This window comes from Pangasianodon hypophthalmus, chromosome 19 (assembly GCF_027358585.1).
Source record: "Pangasianodon hypophthalmus isolate fPanHyp1 chromosome 19, fPanHyp1.pri, whole genome shotgun sequence".
Taxonomy (NCBI): Eukaryota; Metazoa; Chordata; class Actinopteri; order Siluriformes; family Pangasiidae; genus Pangasianodon; species Pangasianodon hypophthalmus.
This window is the reverse complement of record NC_069728.1, coordinates 71733-80973: the sequence shown is the minus strand read 5'-3', so window position 1 is coordinate 80973 and position 9241 is coordinate 71733.

Genomic DNA, 9241 nt, shown 5'->3' with positions numbered 1-9241 from the left:
ACCAGAGCTCTTTCAGGTTTCTCAGCAGGTGCTTCACTGAGGAGAGCAAACCTGTTGGACACGTGAAGCGGAGAGGAGTGGTGCTCCCGTGGGCGAGCCTTAGCGTTAGCTTTGGCTTTGCGATTATGCCGCCGAGTCGTCACCCATTCGCCCCGCTGTGAGGGCTCTAATGCCGGAGTTGGGGGATTGCTAACTCCGCCTAAGGCATCCAGACTTTCCCCTACAGAAACTACGCTGCTCTCACTCTCACTAACCCTCTCTAGAGTCTGGATGCGCACCTCTAATGCTGCAATCTTCTCCATCAGAGAGCTAACTAACATACACTTAGCACAGATAAAGCTATTACTAATGATGGAGGAAGAGTGACTAAACATCCTGCACTCAACACACTGAACAAGCTGAATGTTAGACATGTTGTTTAACACACCTTAGTCGAAGATTTGTTGATATTATTGCAGACGTCATGGATCCGGTGTGAATGGCCTCCACTCGCTGTCTTGACAAAATACAATAGCGCACTTCGAGAGAAAGAAAAATGAAAATACGGTAGAAGAGAACGTGAAAAATACAACAGATGAAAACGATAGCACGATATTATTGATTTAAAAAAAGAAAGAAACAGTATAGTTAAGACGCCGATGCAGGCAAGAAACTCCCGGCAAAACAATACGAAAACAGGAAGTGACGTCTCCCGACCATACATAAGCTTCTGTGAGAATAGCTGTGTACCATCACGCACCAGGGTGAGCAGCAGGGTGACCCACGCAAAGCAGCAGGACCAGACTCTGCCTCTCCATCCACCCTGAAGTACTGTGCTGATCAGCTGTCTCCAGTGTTTACAGATATCTTTAACACCTCACTGGAGTTATGCCATGTGCCAGCCTGCGTCAAGACCTCCACCATCATCCCCATCCCCAAAAAAACCCAGGATCACAGGACTTAATAACTACAAACCTGTCGCTCTGACATCTGTGGTAATGAAGTCCTTTGAGCACCTCTTGCTGTCTCACCTCAAATCCATCACAGACCCTCACCTGGACCCGCTGCAGTTTGCCTACAGAGCCAACAGATCTGTAGATGACACAGTTAACAGGGATAAATTCACATATTTACTATATATATATAAATATATATATATATATACCAAATACATTTATTTCTGTAAAGCTGCTTTGTGACAATGTCCATTGTTAAAAGCACTACACAAATAAAATTGAATTGAATTGAATTAATATGGCCCTCCACTTCTTCCTCCAGCACTAGGACTCCTCAGGAACCTATGCCAGGAACCTGTTTGTGGATTTCAGTTGTGCTTTCAATAAAATCATCCCGGCTCTGCTACAGGACAAGCTCTCCCAGCTGAGTGTGCCCGATTCCACCTGCAGGTGGATCACAGACTTCCTGACTGAGAAGAGGCAGCACGTGAGACTGGGAAAACATGTCTCTGACTCCAGGACCGTCAGTACTGGCTCCTCCCAAGGCTGTGTTCTTTCTACTCTTCTCCCTTTAAAACAAACAGCAGCACCTCCAGTCACCAGTCTGTCAAACTACTGAAGTTTGCGGATGACACCACCCTCATTGGGCTCATCTCTGAGGGGGATGAGTCTGCCAACAGGTGGGAGATTGACCATCTGGTGACCTGGTGCAGTCAGAACAACATGGAGCTCAATGCTGTGAAAACAGTGGAGATGGTGTTAGACTTCAGGAAGAACCCAGCTCCACCCGCCCCCATCATCCTGTGTGACGCCCCAGTAGATACTGTGGACTCCTTCCACTTCCTGGGAACCATCATCGCCCAGGACCTCAAGTGGGTGCTGAACATGAACTCCCTGATTGAAAAGCGCACCAGCAGATGTACTTCCTGCGGCAGCTAAAGAAGTTCAACCTACCAAAGACAATGATGGTGCACTTCTACACCTCCATTATCGAGTCCATACTCACCTCCTCCATCAGCATTTGGTACGCTGGTGCCACTGCCAAGGACAAAAGCTGACTGCAGCGTGGCTGCAATCTGCCACCTCTTCAGGACCTGTACACTTCCAGGACCCTGAAGCAGGCAGTTAAGATTGTGGCTGACCCCTCTCACCTTGGACATAAACTTTTCGAGGCACTCCCCTCCAGCAAGAGGCTGCGGTCCATCAAGACTAAAACCTCACGCCACAAAAACAGTTTCTTTCCATCCACAACTGGCCTCATCAACAATACCCAGGACCCACCATGGTCTCTTATCCGCCTCCATGAACATTACACAATACATTAACGAAAAACCCCACTTTGCTGTTTCATATGTGTTACATTAACACACAACTCAGACTGCTCTACTGCACCTTCTTACTTCAAACTGTGAGCATTTGCACTGGCCCACTTTTGCACATCCTGCACTAATGTACAGTTAATGTCTCTATTTTTATTTTCCTAAATTTTTATATTTTTATATTTGTTTACCTTATTAATATTATTTTTATTTCTTGTATTTTATTGTATTATCAAGCACCAGTACACCAAGACAAATTTCTTGTACATGTAAACCCAGGGTACTTGGCAATAAAGGTCATTCTGACTAGCAGGATGTTGTTATGGCAAATCAGAAAAGAAGAATCCGATTGGCACATTCATTCTATATTAGATCCTGAGGAAAAGTAATACTTTATTTAAGGATTTTTCTGAATCATTATACAAATCTGATCACAACCAGGAAAATGTTGGTGCTAAAAGCTTTTTAAGTAAAATACAGCTTCCCAAGATCTATGATGAAGACAATAAACTACTGAATGCAGACACAACTGAGTAAGTGGTCCTCCAGGCCATTAATGCACTGGAAAACAACAAGGCCCCAGGACCAGATAACTTCCCAATAGAATAGTTTAATGCATTTTCCAATATATTAGTACCTCCCCTAATAAACATGATTAAAGAATTGCTTGAGAAAGGATCACTTCCACATTCTCTAGAACTGTCAACAATAACACTACTTCCTAAACCGGGTAAAGACAGGCAGAAATGTGGGTCTTACAGGCCGTTAAGTCTCCTCAATGTGGATTATCATGTTCTGACCAAATTGCTTGCCCTAAGGCTGGAGACTATTATATCCAAAGTAATACATCCAGATCAGATGGGCTTTGTTAAGAATAGACAAGGCGCTGATAATGTCAGAAGGCTCCTTCATATAATTAATATTGCCCAAAAGCAGAATATACCCATGTTTATTCTGTCTATGGATGCTGAAAAGGCTTTTGAGAGAATTGAGCTTACTTTTCTTTTTGCAACCTTAGAAGCCATGAACTTCTGCTTTAAGTTTATTGGATATTTAAAACCCATATTTAACTGCCCCAAAACACAAATATTTACTAACAGGGTTATGTCAAGCACTTTTAAACTGTCAAGGGGCTGTAGACAAGGCTGCCCAATATCCCCTTATTATTTGCCCTGGCTATCAAACCCCTTGCTATTGCACTAAGGTCCCATACTGCAATAAATGGCATCAAATTGGACATTACTGAACACAAATTATTTATGCCAATGACCTATTAATATATTTGACCAATCTGCAATCTTCTGTCCCCCATTATTAAAAGTACTTAAGAAATACAGTGATACCTCTGGATTGAATTATGACAAGAGTGAAGCTCTTCCTCTTAATGTCCCAGATGATTTAAAATATATAGTTAAACCATTAACTTTGTACCCCAGTGGGTTTGAATATTTAGATATTTACATAGGTATAACATATGCTTCAAAACAATTATTCCAAACTTCTTGATAAAGTGCAAAAATGGAAAGAATTACCCTTATTGTTAATTAATGTCATAAAAGAATCAATGTCATAAAAATGAACATTTTACCTAAATACTTATTTATTTATTTATATATATATATATATATATATATATATATATATATATATATATATATACAGTCAGGTCCATAAATATTGGGACAGTGACACAGTTTTGGTAATTTTGCCTCTGTACACCACCACAGTGGATTTGAAATGAAGCAGTCAAGATGTGACTGAAGCGTAGACTTTCAGCTTTAATTCAAGGGGTTTAACAAAAATATTGCATTAACTGTTTAGGAATTACAGCCATTTTTTACAGAGTTACTCCATTTTCACAGGCTCAAAAGTAATGGGACAAACTAATATAACCATAAATATTAGGATTATTTTTATTACTTGGAGGTAAATCCTTTGCAGTCAATGACTACCTGAAGTCTGGACCCCATGGACATCACCAAATGCTGAGTTTCCTCCCTTGAGATGATTTGCCAGGTCTTTACTGCAGCCATCTTCAGTTGCTGCTTGTTTGTGGGTCATTCTGCCTTCAGATTTGTCTTCAGTAAGTGAATAGCAGCTCAGTTGGGTTGAGGTCAGGTGACTGACTCGGCCATTTAAGAACATTTAATTTCCAAGCTCTTGGGCTGCTTTCACAGTATGTTTTGGGTTGTTATCCATCTGTACTGTGAAGCGCTGTCCTATCAGTTTTGCAGCATTTGACTGAATCTGAGCAGAAAGTATAGCTCTGTACACTTCAGAATTCATCCTGCTACTTCTATCAACAGTCACATTATCAATAAACACCAGTGACCCAGTTCCATTGGCAGCCAAACATGCCCATGCCATAACACTTCCTCCACATGTTTGACAGATGATGTGGTATGCTTTGGATCATGAGCCCTTCCTTTCCTTCTCCATACTTTTCTTTTCCCATCATTCTGGTACAAGTTAATCTTGCATCAGAACTGGTCAGGCTTTTTTAGAGGTTTTTTAGCAAAGTCTAATCTGGCCTTTGTGTTCTTGAGTGTTACCAGCGATTTGCATCTTGAGGTAAATGGTCTGTATTTACATTCCTGAAGGTGGCTCTTGATTGTAGACTTTGACAATGATAGGCCTACCTCCTCCAGAGTGTTCCTGACTTGGCTAGATGTTGTGAAGGGGTTGTTCTTCAATAAGAAAAGAATTCTGCAATCATCCACTTTAGTTGTTTTCTGTGGTCTCCCAGGCCTTTTGGTGTTGCTGAGCTCGCCAGTGCATTCCTACTTTTTAAGAATGTACCAAATTGTTGATTTGGCCCTCCTAAAGTTTCTGCTATCTCTCTGATAGGTCTGTTTTGGTTTTTCAGCCTAATGATGGCCTCCTTCACTTGCATCAAAACCTCTTTTGACGGCATATTGAGAGTTCCCATGAACAGCTACCAAATGCAAATTCAACACTTGGAATCAGCTCCAGATCTTTTATCTCCTTAATTTATCATGATATAAGGAGGAAACAGGCCACAGCTGGCCATGAAACTGCTTATCAGTCAATTGTCCCATTACTTTTGAGCCTGTGAAAATGGAGTAACTCTGTAAAAAATGGCTGTAATTCCTAAACAGTTAATGCAATATTTTTGTTAAACCCCTTGAATTAAAGCTGAAAGTCTACGCTTCAGTCACATCTTGACTGCTTCATTTCAAATCCACTGTGGTGGTGTACAGAGGCAAAATTACCAAAACTGTGTCACTGTCCCAATATTTATGGACCTGACTGTATATATGAACCTCCCAAATTTTAGACACTACTATTTAGCTTTGCAATTTCGCCCAATATGGATCTGGTCATTCCCTGATAAAGTTAATACTAGTTGGACATCGATAGAACAGTGGGAGATAAATTCCATCCCACTAAGGATTGTTCCCTTTTTGAGGCTAAAAGGAAGCTTGTCTAAATTCACTAAGAATCCAGTAATACTCCATACATATTCTGCTTGGGTGGAATTGCATCAATTACTTGGCCTTAGTGTAACTCTGCTTAGACATTCACCTCTTTGGGAGAACCCAGCTATACTTTCAGGAGTAGCGGATAGTACTCTAAAAGCGTGGACAAGTAAAGGTATAAAGACCTTGGGGGATTTGTGTGCCAATGATTCCTTAATGAGCTTCGATCTGCTATTTCAGACATATTATAACCCGAAAACATAACTTCTTTAAATACCTGCAAATTAGACATTGGGTGAAAGAAATTACCCCTCAGACATTTCCCAATATTCCAGCACTGTCATAGTTTGAAAACGTTTTGTTTAACAAGATTACGTCATCTCCAAGAGGTACTGCTTCTGTAATCTACAGCACAATAACAAATAATTTTAAGCCATTTGATAATGTAATCTTGAAACAGAAATAGGAAAGAGATCTTGCCTGTACATATGATCACGTAGAATGGGACTATGTCATGGAAAGAATGCAAACTATGTTTATATCAACCAAGCACAGGCAAATCCAGTTTAATATTCTGCATCGAACATATTACACTCCTCAAAAACTTCACATATTGAACTCTGATATATCTTCAAAATGTCAAAGATGAAAAGATTTGCTACACATACTTTGGAATTGCCCTGTTTTAAATGAGAATATATATTCAATGTATCTTCAAATGTTATAAGTACTGGCATAAGCAATGATCCTAGAATTTGGGTGATAGCAACTCATTAGATTCTTCCCATAATAAAAATATTTCACCCTTCTGGCTGGAACTGCTCGTAAAAAATGCATATTAATGAACTGGAAATCTGCACATCCTCCATCAAGAAGGCATTGGATCAACAAAATCATTTCATACTGCACTCCCGAGAAAATCCTTTTCAGTGTTAGGAAGACACCAAAGACTTTGGGGCACCTTTCTGGACTGTTTACCCTCTCTCACTGCAAAGTAACTGCAATGTCTTATGGTCCTACACTAGTGATCAGTAAAGCAAGTACATGACTCTACGCACCACCTGTGCTGTGAGTTGCATTTTTTTTTTTCCTGTTTTGTTTATAAAAGAAAAATGGCTGTTGTAATTTCATGTATATGTATATATAATTTTTTTCTGTGTCATAACTGGAAAATAAAGCTAAAAAAATAAGTTTCAACACCTAAAAAAATATAAAAGACAAACAGTGACTGACTTTGCAGGTGGGACTGAGCCATCACATCATGGTCAATATTTGTTTTGATGAACTCTGATCTATTGATTATTGTTTTTGTGCATCAGCAGCAGTGAAAATGTTTGTTTGTCCAGCACTCCAAGTGACAGATAAAAATTATGAAATCTAAAAACATCATAAACAGCAGGTACAATTTGAATTGAATCATATTTAATATGTTAACAAGTGTCACGGAAAATAAGGCTTGGTAAATGTCACAGGCAGATGCACAAACTAAGCATTTACTTTGCAAATTCTTGTGAATGAAAGTGTGTATGTGATTGAGAACAGGTAAGTGTGTTCAATAATCCGGTGATTGTGAACGTGCCAATGGTGGTGGGTTCTGGGTAGCGTAGTCTGAGGTGGCTATGTCTGTAGGCCGCAGTGTATTCTGGGGAACTCAGTTCACAGATGGAGTTGACCTGACAACAAGATACATAAGATCACAGTTTGCGTATAACATTCACTATCAAATATACCTATCAAATTATCCTCTACATACAATATACCCCTCACAACTTATGTTTATGATGAACTGTGCGAAATCTGTGGCTTTGTAAATGACTAAGAACCGTATGTCTTTCACACAGTCTAAAAACATGTGCTGCACAAAACGGACAACATGGAAATCACTAAACGCTTTAAGTTGACAACACTAATATTTACATTTATATTTGTGTGACTCTTTTTGTGTGATTCTTAAATTGATTAATGATTTAAAACTAACTACAGTATTATGTACAATTATCAACTATTTACAATGCACACTAAAATATAGGGGATGCATGTTTTGGTCAGGGACACAACTGCAGCCAGAAAAGAAGCTCACTTTAGGCTAACAGGATATTAAAGTAGTGACATGTCTACATGATATGAAATCAGTAATCCCTTTCTGTTCCCAGTCTCTTTCCTTTTTCAAGATTACACAGAGGTAGACAAATGGACAACAGATGATGTCTGCAAATGGCTCCAAACCATCAACTTTATTGATTCCAAAGAAGTCTTCAGAGATATTTAATGGAGTTCTACAAATGTCCATTCTGTGATGTCATTAAGTATACAATACCCAAGTACCTGAAACATTTACATCTACTTCATCAACACCAGCGAGACTTCAAAATAGTATGTAATATAGAGGGGTGTTAGAGAAGCTACAAGACTGTCCCTAGTTTTAGAAACCACATCTACTGAAACCATGCAACTGCCGGACGGAATAATCTAGAGACTGCTCTTCAAGTTCTAGCCCCAAACATTTTAAATGTGGCTAGACTTGGAAGCCAGAGTGACATGGTGACCAATTTACTTCAGCATATTGACACAAACACAAAAGGTACATTATTTTTTGAAATATGGCACTTGTTACATGTAGCCTACACCAATTGGGAAACTTGTTAAAGAGATGTACATCAGAAGCACTGGTGAAGATGTCTATCATCGCCAACTTTTGCTGGACATTGGAGAACAAAGCTCGGGAGGAATAAACGATGAACTGCTGGAAGAGCTATGCGACCTCAGACTGCTACGTGAACCTAGCACGGATGCCGGCTCGCTTACCACGCTTCAGCTGGCTCGCACACCGTTTCCAGCGCCCTTTCTCCCGGCCAGCAGCATCAGGCAATAGCGTGGTCCCAGGGCCTGGCTAAAGACTAACCTTAGCCATTCGGCTCTACCATCCACTCTCCTCTCCAATGTTTGCTCTCTGGACAATAAACTGGACTTACTTGGACTACAGCTAACAGCTGTGTCTTCATTGTTACGGAAACATGGCTCAATGACAGCATTCTGGACGCAGCCTTTCAGCTAGCCGGGCTAATCGCACATCGCACCGACAGGATAGCTGTGTGTTTATGTAAACAGTGAATGGTGCAGGAATGCCGTTGTGGTCTCAAGCTACTGTTCGTCGCTGGTGGAGTTTATGAATGTGAAATGCTGGCCGTACTACCTGCCCAGAGAGTTTACCACCGTACTCATTGTCACAGTGTATATTCCACCCAGCGCTAACACAAGGGAAGTGTTAAGTGAACTCTATGGGGCTATCGGTAACCACAGACAGCACACCTGACAGATTTTTCATTGCTGGAGACTGAATCACGTGAATCTGAAATCAATGCTGCCAAAATTCCACCAGCATGTTGATTTCACAACCCGTGGTACAAAGACTTTAGACCTTGTTTACGCCAACATTCACTGAGCTTACAAGGCTGCACCCCACCCCCACCTCTGCCGCTTGGATCACATCTCTGTTATGATAATCCCAGCACACAGACCGCTTCTGAAACATGCCAAACTGGTTCTG